Here is a 16,993-nt window from a genome sequence, read left to right as displayed (position 1 = left end):
ATTGGGGGCAGGAGGAGAAGGGGATGATAGAGGATGAGATGGTTGGATGGCATCACCAACTCGATGGACAAGAGTTTGAGTAAACTCCGGGAGTTGGTGATGGACTGGGAGGCCTGGAGTGCTGCAATTCATGGGGTCGCAAAGAGTCAGACACGACTGAGTGACTGAACTGAACTGAATATATATATAATATATATATATATGTAATATAATATAATAATATATTATATATATATTATATATATAAATGCTCTCCAGAAAAATAAAGTATATATATATATATATATACTCTCCCTTTTAAGCCTCCTTCCCCTCCTCCCATCCTATTCCTCAAGATGGTCAAAAGACACCAGGCTGGGCTCCCTGTGTTACATAGCAGATTCCCACTAGTTAAGGTACTTTCTCAGTATATCCTACCCTCTCCTTCCCCCACTGTTCCCACATGTTCATTCTCTACATTGGCATCTCCACTCCTTCCCTGCAAACAGATTCATCAGTACCATTTTTCTAGGTTCCATATATATGTATTAATATACAATATTTGATTTTCTTTTTCTGACTTACTTCACTCTGTATAAAAGACTACTTTCATCCACTTCATTAGAAATGACTCAAATGCATTGCTTTTTATGGGTGAATAATATTCCCTTGTATATATGTACCATATCTTCTTTATCCATTCATCTATTATTGGACATCTGGGTGGCTTCCATGTCCTACCTATTGTAAATAATGCTTCAATGAACATTGATGTATATGTGTCTTTTTGAATTGTGATTTTTCTCAGAGTGTATGCCCAGTTGTGGGATTGCTGGCTCATATGGTAGCTTTATTCATAGTTTGTTAAGGAACCTCCCTACTGTTCTCCACAATGGCTGTATCAATTTACATTCTCACCAACAACACAGTAGAGTTCTCTTTTCTCCAGCATTTATTCTTTGTAGTTTTTATGATGATGGCCATTTTTTTTTTTTTTTGATGTGAGGTGATACTCACTGTACTTTTGATTTGAATTTCTTTAATAATGAGTGATGATGAGCAACTTTTCATGTGTTTATTGGCCATCTGTATGTCTTCTTTGGATGAATATCTGTTTAGGTCTTCTGCCCATTTTTTGATTGAGCTGTTTATTTTTCGGATATTGAGCTGCTTATTTTGGAAGTTAATCTTCCTTAATCAATAGAAATTGATCAGAGGCAAGAGAAGAAATTCAGGCAAGATTTCATTGGGACACTGCTTTCTGAGAAATCTGTATGTAGGTCAAAAGCAACAGTTAGAACTGGACATTGAACAACAGACTGGTTACAAGCCGGGAAAGGAGTATGTCAAGGCTGTATATTGTCACCCTGCTTATTTAACTTATATGTAGAGTACATCATGAAAAACACTGGGCTGGGTGAAGCACAAGCTGGAATCAAGATTGCTGGGAGAAATATCAATAACCTCAGACATGCAGATGACACCACACTTATGGCAGAAAGTGAAGAGGAACTAAAGAGATTCTTGACAAAAGTGAAAGAGGAGAGTGAAAAAGTTGGCTTAAAACTCAGCATTCAGAAACTTAAGATCATGGCATCTGGTCCCATCACTTCATGGCAAATAGATGGGGAAACAGTGTCAGACTTTATTTTTCTGGACTCCAAAATCACTGCAGATGGTGACTGCAGCCATGAAATTAAAAGACACTTGCTCCTTGGAAGAAAAGTTATGACCAACCTAGACAGTATATTAAAAAGCAGAGACATTACTTTATCAACAAAGGTCTATCTAGTCAAAGCTATGGTTTTTCCAGTAGTCATGTATGGATGTGAGATTTGGACTATAAAGAAAGCTGAGCACTGAAGAATTGATGCTTTTGACCTGTGGTGTTAAAGAAGATTCTTGAGAGTCTCTTGGACAGTGGGGAGATCCAACCAGTCCATCTTAAAGGTAATCAGTCCTGAATATTCATTGGAAGGACTGATGCTGAAGCTGAAACTCCAATACTTTGGCCACCTGATGCGAAGAAATGACTCATTTGAGAAGACCCTGATGCTGAGAAAGATTGAAGGCGTGAGGAGAAGGGGATGACCGAGGATGAGATGGTTGGATGGCATCACCGACTCAATGGACATGAGTTTGAGTAAACTCTGGGAGTTGGTGCTGGACAGGGATGCCTGGCGTGCTACAGTCCATGGGATCACAAAGAGTGGGACACGACTGAGTGATTGAACTGAACTGCTGCACAGGTTCCCTTGTCTATTGTCTGAGCAGGGCAAGCTGGTTCCTTAGGTGGGGTGAGGGTAGGGGTGTGTCCAAGATTCAGGCTGGAGAGGTGGCTTAGGTGATTTGCCCATCCCTTTGTTGGTATTGGGTACAAAGGGCATGCACCCTGCTTTTGCTATCAGCTCTTCAGAAGTGGCAGTTGGTGGTTTGTTTTGTTTGGGGTTTTTTTTGTTTGTTTTTTCGTCTTTTTGTATTTTCTTGTCCATAATTTGTCTCAAATATTCATGCATGCAGTCCTTTGTAGTACCTCATGGTTTCTTTGTATGTTGCTCCTGGAGGAGACATTTGTCCACGTGAAGCCCTAAAGCAAATGGTTGCAGGTCATAGCCTGTCTCAAAAAGACCCTATTTAGCATTTAAAATGTTTAGGTTTTCAAGATACAGTGTTCAAATATGCCCACTGAGTACAATGTAGAGACCACATATAAAGATCTATTACTTATTTGACATTACTTTTTTGTTTATTTTTCTCACACAACCATTAGCAGTGAACCATGTACTAAGCAATTTCATGAATATTGAGGCTTGTTTTTGTTAACTTAGACACAGCATACACATACTGACAGCCTTCACTTGAGTACAGTTTTTTGAGCTGGTGTGTGAGTGTGTTATTTTCACTGGTATGTGAACTCTTTAAGGTAACATTTTCTGTTTTGTATTCACTCATCACTTAGTGAAAATCCTTTCATATAAAGAGTTTCTGATGACTGTAAGTGTGATACAAATGTGCTTTGATATAACCTCATTACATTTGAATCTAATACTTAGGACAAACAGTTTTCATGCTGGTTTGCACTGTATAGATATTGCAAGAACTGAATTCCAGGACACTGAGCAATTGATATGCAGTAGAAAAGCAGGGCACTTTAAAAAAGAAGGAATCTAGGGGAAAGAACTCTCTCTGTCACTAAACTATTATTTTTTTTTATAACAATATTTTACAGTTTCTCCCCAGGAGCTGCACTGTCATTTCTTCTGGCTGGAATTGGCAGTGCCCTTTTATTTATTCTCTTATTTTATTCTCTTGCTTCTCATTTAAATATCTTGCACTAGACTATCACTTCTGATTTTACTACTTTTACTGCCTATGGACTTTTTTCAAGTCATTTAAAAGGCATTATGTTTTGATAATAGACTGTCTGAAGATAGAACTAAATTATAGTTTTTTAAACTTCAATTTAATCAATGCCAGAGGCTACCAGAGATATAGGGTTTCTCATGAAAAGTTCTACTCTAGTTGAACTCTTTATATATTGTTCCTTATTGGAAAATTTGCAGTGTGCATATACATGAATATGTGTGAATAAAAATGTAAATATATTTGCAAAAGTAATTTTCATCATTAGAACTAATTAGCATTAGGATAGTATCTTGGAATTTGTTTGGCTTTATTTATTGGATTGATATATAAAAAGGAAGCAATTTTTAGTAGTAAGAACTCAGCCTTGGATTTGACCAATTAAGGTTTGAATTCTTGTTCTGCTTTTTTTTTTTTTTCCTGGCTATGTAATCTTGGTGACATTATTTAACTTCTCTCAGTTATCCATATGGAAAATAATGATGACAAGCCCTATGACTAAGGCCTGAGTAAGATAACATTGTAAATCACTAGCCTTCAAAACCATTAGCATTCTCCTTAGAGAAAAATTAGAAACTACTTGTCTAAATATAGGCCCTCTTGTCTTTTTCCTGTTTAGAATACATAACAACCAAAAGAAAATGACTTGTTTGTCCAGCAACTTAATCTACCTATGAGTAACATAAAGACAAAAGAAAACCAAGTTCAGTGAGAATTCCTGAACTGGCTATAGATCTTAGAGTAAAAATATGAATAAGTATGAATTTTACAATGCATTTAACAAATATGTTCATTTCTGTATATAATATTGTTGCTCTTGTTAGGTTACTCAGTAGTGTCTGACTCTTTGCGACCCCATGGACTGCAGCATGCCAGGCTTCCCTGTCCTTCACCATCTCCCAAACATACACATTCATTCAGGACTGTATATGAACATGTACATACATATAGCTTGATGAATTTAGCACAAATTTAAAATAAATATGAAGGAGGTACTTAGTATTTCTGAAATATATCTAGAGTGAAGTCTTTATTTCCCCCAAGTCTGTGCCTCCTTTTCTGTCCCGCTTAGGGATGGTGACATCACCTACCAAGTGGTTGCCCACACTCTTGCCTGGATTCGTGTTGACATTTCTAGTCTTCTCACCCTGCTGGATCTAGATTCCAGCTAAGCCCTTTGTTCTCTACCTCCAGAATATACCTTGAATATTTCCCTTTTCACTCCGCATCCACTGTAATTAGAGAATAAGCCACTGTTCTCTCCCATTTGAACTGTTATATCAGTCTCCTAGAGGAGGTATTGGCTGCAATAACAGAAACACTCAAAGTAAACAGTGCTTTTTAAAAATCAGTTCTAATGAGATGGATGAAACTGGAGCCCATTATACAGAGTGAAGTAAGCCAGAAAGATAAAGAACATTACAGCATACTAACACATATATATGGAATTTAGAAAGATGGTAATGATAACCCTATATGCAAAACAGAAAAAGAGACACAGATGTACAGAACAGACTTTTGGACTCTGTGGGAGAAGGCGAGGGTGGGATGTTTCAAGAGAACAGCATTAAGACATGTATATTATCTAGGGTGAAACAGATCACCAGCCCAGGTTGGATGCATGAGACAAGTGCTCGGGCCTGGTGCACTGGGAAGACCCAGAGGGAGCGGGTAGAGAGGGAGGTGGGAGGGGGGATCGGGTTGGGGAATACATGTAAAACCATGGCTGATTCATGTCAATGTATGACAAAACCCACTACAATATTGTAAAGTAATTAGCCTCCAAGTAATAAAAATAAATGAAAAAAAAAAGTCAGTTGTTTTCTCTCTAAGATAAAAGAAACATAGAGGTAAGTAACCCACAGCTGCCACGAGATCCTAAGAAGCTATCAGAGAGCCAGAGCCCCGGCCAGAGAAGCAGCAGTGTTTGGACAGAGGACAAAAGTACACAACCCTTTTCTTTAGGGACTACCTAAAAGTACACATGATGCTTCATTTTGTGCCACATTTGCCAGAAATTAATCACACAGGTCACTAGTTTCAAGGGGACCTGGAAAATGTTTTAAGGTCAATGTGACCAGCTAATAGCTGGGGTGGTTTCTATCTGTTTTCTCCTTGTCTCCCCACCAACACGTGAGGCTGTAGGATGCTCTCACTACGTTCTCATGTAATAATACTTGTTGTTGTTCAATCACCCGGTCATGTCTGAGTCTTTGCAACCCCATAGACTGCAGCACGCCAGGCCCCCCTGTGCCTCACCATCTCCCGAAGTTTGCCAAAGTTCATGTCCATCGCTTCGGTGATGCCATCCAGCTATCTCATCCTCTGACGTCCTCTTCCCCTTCTGCCCTCAATCGTTCCCAGAATCAGGGACTCTTCCAATGAGTCGGCTGTTTGGATTAAATGACCAAAATACTGGAGCTTGTTTCAGCCTCAGTCCTTTCAACGAGTATGCATGGTTGACTACTTTAGGATTGACTGGTTTGATCTCCTTGCTGTTCAAGGGACATTCAGGAGTCTTCTCCAGCACAATAGTTTGAAGGCAACAATCCTTTGGTGTTCTGCATTCTTTATGGTCCAGTAATAATATCTAGGGATGTACTAAACTACCTCTTGCACCCTGTGTGTTAGCTCACACTGTGCTGTCCGCTCAGAGACTTTTAATTCCATTCCTCCCCTAATAATGCCTTATCTTTCAGGTACTGCTTTAATATCGTTCTCTGATAATCCAGTTAAAGTTTCCCCTTCCATCAACCCCTTGTTCCTCTCTCTCAGAGGATACAACTGTTTTTCTTGATGACACTAACCATTAATAACATTTATCTGTAATTTTTCTAGATTTCTCTCTATTTTATCCACTAGTCTAAAAGATCTATAAGGGTGGGAAATAACTTCTATTCTCAGTGTACAGTGCTGCTACACAGTAGAAGTCCAATAGCTATTAGTAAGAGAAATTGAAAAGGAAAGAAGGAAGGGATTAAGGAAACAAAATATAAAATATAAATCCTTTTGAAAACCCAGGGATGCTAATCTTTAAGGTATGCTTGCTGGTTTGGCTTTCATCTTCCTATTAGTCATTATTGCATTTTATGGACTCAAAGTTATGGTTCAGAAAAAGAAAATACAGTCAGTTCAATATTAATTGAGTGAGTAATTATATCTTAACTGTGAAAACAATCAGAATTGATCTTAAAATATTGTTTGGAGATATTTTGAAATCCATATCCACTGGATTCAACTCTCCAAGTGAAAATGAAACAGGGGAATCCAAATTTAAAAAATTTTTATTTACTGCCTCCCAAGAAAATACTTTGCATACATTTTAGAATCATGTTTATGGGTCAAGACTAACAGACTTCTCTGAAAGTCCAGGCACAGAAATACAGGGATTGCATTTATGGATGTCTTATACAGTGCCCTGTCTGCTGCTGTAATTGTTTGTAAGGAACCAAAATGTATTACAAGGACTTCTGACTGTACAGTAATGAACATGAAAGTGTTCTGCTGAATATAAACTCACGTATTTTCCTTGGAAATCAATCCAGTTGGGTGAATACCTGCATATCTTATGAAAGTTTGTCAATCCTAAACATCTCTCAAACTAGCTTTGTGTTCCCTTGTCAATAGTCAGGTTTTGCCTTCCACCAAATGACACTTTTACCTGCAGTAATGAATATTAAAAAATACTTTCAGTAATGAATAAAAATATAGAAACCAATAACATGAATAACATTATTCTCAGTGCTCTTAGCTGTCTCTGTCTGTACTTTGATTAGTTTTATTTAAAGATTTTTTCTGTCATATGATATTGGTGTACCATTTAGATTTCTCTCTCTCTCTCTCTTTTTTTTATCATTATTGATCTGGTTTCGCTTGTTGTTTTGGTTTGCCTTGCAGGAAGCTTAAATTTATCTTCATTTTATTTTCTACAAGCCATCTTTGAGAATTCAGTACATTTTAAAATTTTTTAAACGTATGCCAGACAGGTTATTAATATTGGTGAAACAGTACACACTGCCAGACCTTTTAGCTGAGCTATATTTTATTTTTAATGGAAGGATTATTAGTATTCATGGGAGAATATTATACATTTTGAGTTTGGTCACATTTCCATTTGGCTGCTTTGTAGAAATAATTTTTTCTTTTTATGGAGGATTTATCAGAAAATTTTAAGAAAGGAAAAAGCTTTTGAAAACCATTACCTTGCCTGGGCAAGTGAATACGTTTTTGATGTAATGGTGGAATGCCATGCCTGCTGCTCAGTCTGACTAGCCTGCTAGGCTCCTCTGTCCATGGGATTTCCCAGGCTAGAATACTGGAGTAGGTTGTTATTTCCAGCTCCAGGGGATCTTCCTGACCCTGAGATCAAACCCACATCTATTGCATCTCCTGCACTGACAGGCAGACTCTTTACCACTGTGCCACCTGGGGAAGCCCAACTACATTTTTTAACCAAATTTACAGCTACATGGTGGTGGTTGGTGGTGATTTAGTAGCTAAGTTGTGTCAGACTTTTGCGACCCCATGGACTGCAGCCCACCAGGCTCCTCCATCCATGGGATCTTCCAGGGGAGAACATTGGAGGGGGTTGTCTTTTCCTTCCTTAAGGGGTCTTAACAACCCAGGCATCTCCTGTGATGCAGGCAGACTCTACACAGAGCCACCAGGACGTCACAATGGTCATTTCATACATGAAATTATTCTCACTTAAAAGAAGACAATCCTTCACTGACTAATTCTTTTAAAGTGACTAACTGTGTAGTAAACTTCTGAAACTGTTATTTTACATGGAATAATTGAGCCAGCTTAATTATTTTTTGTATCATTTTTCATTTGGAAAGAAAGAAGTGGGTAATTCACACATATGTGTTTGGTAATTTACTAAGATTTGTAAAGTTGTTTAAAAGGTTTGGTGATATGTGGCCAGATTAATTAATCCAATACTTGCTATAATAAGGGTTATATGAAGTAAGTGTGGCTCTGGCTCTCCATGGCTAGCTAGTAAACTGAGGTTTGAATAAGATACTTTGAGGTTTTTGGTCATATCTAGATCTTTCTAAGTTTTTTTTTTTTTTTTAATGTAATTTCAAATTTGTGGGAAAGTTGCTAAAAGAATAGAGAAAATTTCAACATACCCTTCATCCAATTTCTCCAAATGTTATTATTTTATACATTTGTTCTATCAGTTTATTACCTCCTCTCTCTCTCTGAGTATCTTTGTCTCGCCCTCTACTTTTCTCTGTATACACATGTAAGTACATATGTTTTTCTTAATTATTTGAGAGTAAGTTACACAGGTAGGGCTCTTTTACCTTTTTAAATACTTTATTGATACATATGTATGGGCTCGCTGCTGCTGCTACGTCACTTCAGTCATGTCTGACTCTGTGCGACCCCATGGACAGCAGCTCACCAGGCTCCTCCATCCATGGAATTCTCCAGGCAAGAATACTGGAGTGGGTTACCATTTCCTTCTCCAATGTATGGGCTCAGTTGTATCCAATTCTTTGTGATCCCATGTATGGTAGCCTGCAATTTCCTACTTCAGGGGATCTTCCCAACCCAGGGATCAAATCTGTGTCTCCTGCATTGGCGGGCAGATTCTTTACCACTGTGCCATGTGGGAAGCCCCTAAATACTTTATTATGTATGTTCAAAATCACAGACATTCACCTGTATAAACATAATACCATTAGCAAAATCTAAAAACTAATACAATAGACCTTATTCACATTTTTCCAATTATCTCAACTCTGTCCTTTATGGTAAAAAATAAATACAAAATAAAAACAAACTTTTCCAGGATCTAATCTAGAATTACACTTTGTATTTAGTTGTTGTGTACTGAAAGACTTTTTACGACACCTGTTAGCTCATTGCTAGTTGAATGGTTATGGTATCGAGAGGGTAACAGGCAGGAAGGCCAGGGGTCTCCAAATAGAGGATATAGGCTGCAAGTGTCAGACATTTTTCTCTCTCATAAGTGGCAGGATGAAACAAACTAGCGATATTTTTTTTCCTTCTCTATACAAATTTAAATGGAGGTTTCTCTTAAAATACTGTGTTGCCATAATGACGCCTGGTTTCTGAAGCTAACTATTCTCAAACCTTGAGTTAACCAATGCATTGTTTTTATGGAAATGTTTGTCTTAAGCTATGTTAATGTGCTATGCATTTACCCCAGACTCTGTCTTCAAGTTGGCTCAGAACTGTACTCAGATATTGTTCCCCTAATCTATGTAAACAAAACTATTTGTATGGTAATCTGCCCTTCTACAAGATTCAAGTCAATCGTTTTATGGCCTGGGATGAATCATCTGGTGCCAAGATTATCCCAAAATGCATCTTATGGATGGAGGGGCCTGGTGCCATTCTGAGTTTTAAGACATTCCTTTCTTTCATTAACAGACTGCGAGTGACTATATAACATCCAGCTGAAGACTAGCAGGGGGGCACTCTTTCTGCCCACTTCTGATGCCTATGTCAGAAGCTTTCTCTATCTCCTTTATACTTTAACAGAACTTTATTACACAAAAGCTCTGAGCGATCCAGCCTCGTCTCTGGCCCCGGATTGAATTCGTCTCCTCCGGAGGCCAAGAATCCCAGGGTCTTATTGTTCAGCAACAACCTTTCAGTATCATTCAACATTTTACACAATGTCTATATCTTTTCATTTTTTATCTGTTGAGTCTCTTGTGTTGGAAATCTGAGGAAACTGAGGAAATCTTGATTCTGGAACTGTGTTTTCTATTTCATTATCATTCTCTTCAAATGGCTTGCACTTGCTTTGTAAGAACTATTCTATACAGTAGGATTTCATAATGATTGCTTCCTGTAGGGTAATATAATTTGAGAGACCAGAATGATTTTAAAAATTATACCAAACAAGTATCTGTAGTATTTTAAAAATCTTTAATGGCTCCCCACACCCACCCATCCCCACTTGGTATTTTACTAAACTTATGGCATCAAATGAGAGGGATAGTGGCCAAATGACAGAATAAAACAAAACAAAAAACTTGAATGATATTCTCTTAAAATACTATTTCAATATTAACTAATTCTTACTATGAATTTGTAAAATAATCCCTCCAACTAAATCTTAATCCACTCTTTCTTCCCTTGCTTTAATCATGATGTAAAACAAATTGCTTAATATGTTTATGTCTGTGGCAGAAGTTTTAATATATTTGAAGGCTGTCTTTATTAAATCATCTCTTAGCCTTCATCAACTTATACTAAATACAACAGGCATCAGATCTATATTTGCTATGTATGAAAAATATTTTACTGATGTGATTTTTTTACCTTAATACACTGATCTTCAAGCTAGGCTTCAATAGTACATGAACCAATAACTTCCAGATGTAAAAGCCGGATTTAGAAAAGGCAGAGGAACCAGAGATCAAATTGCCAGCATCATTAGATCATAGAAAAATGAAGAGAATGCCAGCAAAACATTTACTTCTGCTTCATCTACCATGCTAAAGCCTTTGGCTGTGTGGATCACAGCAAACTGGAAAATTCTTAATGAGATAGGAATGCCAGACCACCTCCTGAGATATCTGTATGCAGATCAAAAAGTAACAGAACCAAACATGGTACAAAGGACTGGTTCAAGATTGGGAAAGGAGTATGCCAAGGCTTTATATTGTTACCTTGCTAATTTAACTTATATGCAGAGTACATCATGCAAAATGCTGGGATGGATGAAGCACAAGCTGGAATCAAGATTGCCAGGAGAAGTATCAACAACCTCAGATATGCAGATGATACCACTCTAATGGCAGAAAGTGAAGAGTAACTAAAGAGCCTCTTGATGAGTGTGAAAGAGGAAAGTAAAAAAAAAGTTGGCTTAAAACTCAGCATTCAAAATACTAAGATCATGGCATTTGGTCCCATCAGTTCAGTCAGTTCAGTTCAGTCACTCAGTCGTGTTCAACTCTTTGCTACCCCATGAATCGCAGCACGACAGGCCTCCTTGTCCATCACCAACTCTCGGAGTTTATTCAAACTCATGCCCATCGAGTCGGTGGTGTCATCCAGCTATCTCATCCTCTGTCGTCCCCTTCTCCTCCTGCCCCCAATCCCTCCCAGCATCAGGGTCTTTTCCAACAAGTCAAGTCTTTGCATGAGGTGGGCAAAGTTTTGGAGTTTCGGCTTCAGCATCAGTCCTTCCAATGAACACCCAGGACTGATGTCCTTTAGGATGGACTGGTTGGATCTCCTTGCAGTCCAAGGGACTCTCAAGAGTCTTCTCCAATACCATAGTTCAAAAGCATCAATCTTTCGGCACTCAGCTTTCACTTCATGGCAAATAGATGGGGAAAAAGTGGAAACAGTGACAAATTTTTATTCGCTCAGGCTCCAAAATCAGTATGGACAGTGACTGCAGCCACGAAATTAAAAGATGCTTGCTCCTTGAAAGAAAAGCTATGACAAACCTAGACAGTGTATTAAAAAGCAGAGACATCACTTTGCTGACAAAGGTCCATATATTCAAAGTTACGATTTTTTTCAATAGTCACGTACGGATGTGAGAGTTGGACCATAAGGAAGTCTGAGCACCGAAGAATGGGTGCTTTCAAACTGTGATGCTGGAGAAGATTCTTGAGAGTCCCTCGGACAGCAATGAGATCAAACCAGTCAATCCTAAAGGAAGTCAATTCTGAATATTCACTGGAAGGACTGATACTAAAACTGGAAGCTCCGATACTTTGCCCCCTTGATGTGAAGACCTGATTCATTGGAAAAGACCCTGATGCTGGGAAAGACTGAGGGCAGGAGGAGAAGAGGGCAATGGAGGATGAGATGGTTGTATGGCATCACTGATTCAATGGACATGAGTTTCAGCAAATTCTGGGAGATAGTGAATGACAAGGAAGCCTGGTGTGCTACAGTCCATTGGGTCACAAAGAGTTGGACGTGACTTAGCAACTGAACAACAACACATTGACCTCCAGAAACAATCAATACATGAACTGCAATTCAACAACTTAAGGATTTAACTTTAAGAAGATAGCAATTTCACCTTGGAACCACAGCTTCCTTCCCCTCCCCAAAATGTAGTGACTGCTCCTTGTTCCAGGGAGGCCAGCCCACCTGTGTCAGTGCAGTGACTGACCACACGCACAACGCGAAGAGCTTGGTCAGCTTTCCTAATAGAAATAATTTCAATATCAGAAATGGTTTATTTGAGTTGTTGGGCCACTTTAGGATTAAAAATAGCTTACATTTTTGAGGATTCAAAATAGCAGTATTCCAAACACACTGTTAAGTCTTCAACAAATATCAGTTCATTTCTGTCTTTTCTTCTGCCTTTTAACTACACCATTGTGTTGGCTTAAATCCCATACAATACATTAATTTTAAAGCTTTCCGATCAGAAAACACTTTTTTAGCCTGTATGTATGTATATGTGTATACATGTGTGTGTGGGTATACATATATATATATATATATATATATATATATATATATATGCTTATACACATATATATAGCTCAGCTTTGAGTGGTGAATATTCACTTTGTGCCATGGCATATTAGCACATAGCATAATTTCAACTCTAAACACATTATATGTGATAGATGATTTGCTGCCACATGCTACTACTGCTTGGTTGTCAGCAGGCTAAGTCCCCACTCCCTTCTTGCAACCCTAAGATACATCATGGATGTTATAACTACAATGAATAGAAATAATAAAGCAGCATCTTCAGTGTAATGGGCTCTGCAGTGTTCTTCAGTAGGTGACAAGTCAGTCAATATCTTAGTCTTCCATTATACTCTGTCTTAGAGTCATTACATAAATGACTGGGCTGCTACAGTTTCATTAAGCCATAGTTCTTATGGCGAGTGGATTCTACTAATCCTTGAGGTAAGTAGGCTAGTATGGTTTCCCTAAAGTTGATGATAGCTCTGAAATTGCTGAAATTATAATGCAGTAAATGGAATGCTATTGAAAATAAACCTTTTAGGATTAGAACTCATGGTTAAAATAAGATAAATCTTTATCTAACGTATATGAATTAATTCAGTGAGGAGTTTGGTTGGATTATTCATACCATTAGTAGAGGAGATAGTCTTATACCAGTAATCATAAATTGATGTATAGGCAGTAATACTCTCAATTCAACAATCATCTATAGAAGGCTCTCAATTTATTTACATTTGTATTTATAAAATGTTTGCATTATTAGGGTTGCTGTGAAAAATTCACTAAACAATTGTGGTACCTATAAAATATTTATATTGAAGTAAATGGAGAACACAGAGTCATTTACTGAAAACACATGAGTCTGATTCTGGATAAGTGTATGTGTGAGGAAATTTGGACAGTTTATTCAGTCATATCCTGTTTGGGAATAAGCAATATCAATTGTGATTCAATTATGAAGCATATTGATCATTAAGGGTCAATGTAGCTTCTATACTTTTAGTCTATAGTGCCCATCATGTGTTAAACATACAAACTATCCTAAAGATTAGGTTAATATTAGTTTTCTTTTAGTTCTTTAAAGCTATGTAAATATACTTTTTTTTTCTGTTAGAATGTATTTTTTGTTGAATGTTTACCTAAGAAAATAAAATTATAAATCTTTTTTGATAATAAGGAAGACAGGTGAAAGCTAGTTTACCATTTGTATTAATGACCTGGATATCCAGAGTCATTGTATAATAAAGTCACCCATTTGGATAGCTCTCCATTGTATCTCTTTAGTGCACCTTTAATCAAGGAAAACAGAACTATGAATGGGTAATGTAATTGCTGTGACTGGACAGAACAAGAGTTACTTCATCTTTTTGATTCATGAAACAGGATTTGTGCTTATTCCCATCAGTACCATATGCTTTTAATCTCTTTGTAGGCTGCAAAACAAAATGTGATTGCAATTATTGCACAATAATTTTTCTAATTTATAATTCATTCCACAACACTTACAATTTATTAGCTGTGGCTGGTGTTTTATCCATTCTCTGCTGCTATAGCAGTTCCTGGCCACCTTTCTAAGGACGAGTAGCATGTTTCCCCTTCAAACCTCTATGTGAAGTAGGTACAGAAACAGGATCCTTCAACTACTGAACATCCTGCCAGAAGAGATCATTTGAGAAGTTCATCCAAAAAGTGATGATATTTCTTTATGGTGTCCCTAACATTTGGAATAAAGCCTGTTATATATACATATATATATTTTATGCAGAAAATCTTAATTTGTCTCTTAAGTAGTTTGTCTCCGTTCATCCCTCACCCTTATCTGTCCCGTGTCTCCTAGATGACTGCAGTCACAGGACATAAGTCTGTCCCAAAAAGAGGCCAAGCTCTTATCAGATCACATGACTTTTGCAAGGGCAAATCCAGCTGCCTGGAATACTCATCTCTGTTCATTTTATATAGATATCTCCTTCCTTTCCACTAGATTTTGCTTTAAATGTCAACTCCTTAGCAAGACTGCACATCTATCCTGGCCAAAAATTAAAAAACAAAAACAAAAACGAGGCTTTCCTTTATTCCCTTATTCTCTTCCTCGACTCCTTGCTTAGTTCCCTTTTGGCCTAGATGCATGCAGTAATTATCTGTTCTCTTGTATACTTGGTTTTGTCTTTCTCCATTCAAAGATCATCTCAATGATGGCAGGGTTCATTCACCAGTATTTCTCCAATTACTCTCTAGGCTCATATTCAGTAAGTACTATTGAATGCAAACATGCATAAATAAATTAAATATTTAGTTACAAAAAGCTAAGCTAAAGCAGTGCAAATGGTACCTAGTAGACTTGAATTTTGGGGTTTCCCAGGTGGCACTAGTGGTAAAGAACCTGCCTGTCATTGCAGGAGACGTAAGAAACGCAGGTTTCATCCCAGGTCAGGAAGATCCCCTGAGGAGGGCATGGCAACCCACTCCAGTACTGATGTTTGGCGAATTCTATGGACAGAGGAGCCTGTTGGGCTACAGTCCATAGGGTCACAAAGAGTTGGATATGACTGAAACAGCACACACACACATCACAAGATACTCTTAAACCCTGCTGCTGCTGCTAAGTTGCTTCAGTCATGTCCAACTCCGTGTGACCCCATAGATGGCAGCCCACCAGGCTCCCCCATCCCTGGATTCTCCAGGCAAGAACACTGGAGTGGGGTGTTATTGCCTTCTCCGACTCTTATACTCTAGGGTAACAATAACACAGGGAACACAGATCATTTTCAAGTGCTATACAGGAAAGTTCTTGATTAAAAAAAAATTCCTGAAGAAATGTGATTTTCTTCCCTATAGTCTACAACCAAAATTATCAATGAGTCATGGTTCTCCCAGCTTATTTCATGAACTTTTAGCATTCCCATCACATGTATTGGTGACATAGTCCTTTCCATTGGTCATGTGGTAGCATACGTTTAGCTTCTGGGGGAGGGATGATGGTGATTGGTGTCAAATGAGTACATATTTGTCACTTCTGGGCCACTGACCTTCTCTGTCTCAGTTTCCACAACTGTAAAACAAAGAAAGTAATACTTGTGCCAGGTTTTTCAAAGTGCGTACATAAGGACAAATTGAGATCATGGAAGTCAGGGCATGTTAAATTTTTATAACATTTAATTTATATTATTTATACAATATATTATTTAATTATATTTTATGTTTTATTATATATTTATAAATACTTATGATATATAATTATAACATAAATATTTATAACATATAAAAGATAATCTCCAACCTTATATTGAAAAATAAGAAAATTCAGAATACAGTAAGATAACTTGGAAAAGTTTCAGCATGCTTTATTTATAGGGAAGTTAGCCCTCCTTCTTCCACAAACAAAAATGGTGGGGAAGAGGCGAATTAGAAAATGACTTTATGAAAAGAGATGGCGGAAAAGTTTATTTTCCAAAGTACTTAAGCTGCATTTTCAAGTGCGTTTGTAAGAGAAGGATGGGCAGTGTTGGTGATACCCGGGGGTTTAACTCTGCTTTATCAGAAGAGGAATAGCAATTGCACCTGGCGAAAGACACTGCGCATCCTAAGTGACGGAGAAACCGGGAAGGCGGAGCAACTGTCGTTGCCTGCTTCCTAGTCTCTCCCTTCTTCCACATGTTTTTCTAATTCCTTCACAGACTGATTATGTGGCTTTTTAGTTTTAAAGTTCAGCCCCCTCCCAGATGGCCCCCACAGATAGGGACGGGGGAAGGAGGAACAGACAGAAGAAAACCACAGTCAGTCCCTCTGTGACTGTCCACTGGAGGCGCGTTGCTGTGCGGCGATACTGCCGCGGAGCCGCTTTATTTGTTCATCAATGAGCATCTACTGCATCCCCTGGATACAGGTCAAGCCCACGGGAAACAGCTGCCACCCATCATAAGCAGTCTTCACTGTATTTCCAGAGCGGGAGCGCAGCCGATCTCTGCGCACCGAGCGCGTGTGCAGGCAGGAGAGGGAACACCTGAGCATCCGGACGCGGGTGGAGTCGCCTCTGCTCTCCTGAGGCGCTCCCGGCGCTCTCCCGTCCTCGCTGCGCGCCGCCTCGCCGCGTCTCCCAGCCGTCTCGGACTCCGGCTTCTCGGTTACGGCGCCTTTCCCGCTCTTCTCGGCTCGCGCCTCCGCAGAAGACAGACCGCTCCGCACACCTGGACTCCACAGCTGAGCTCGCCTGACG

The sequence above is a fragment of the Dama dama genome, chromosome 7 (assembly GCF_033118175.1).
Source record: "Dama dama isolate Ldn47 chromosome 7, ASM3311817v1, whole genome shotgun sequence".
Classification (NCBI taxonomy): Eukaryota; Metazoa; Chordata; class Mammalia; order Artiodactyla; family Cervidae; genus Dama; species Dama dama.
Note: the sequence above shows the minus strand (reverse complement) of the source record.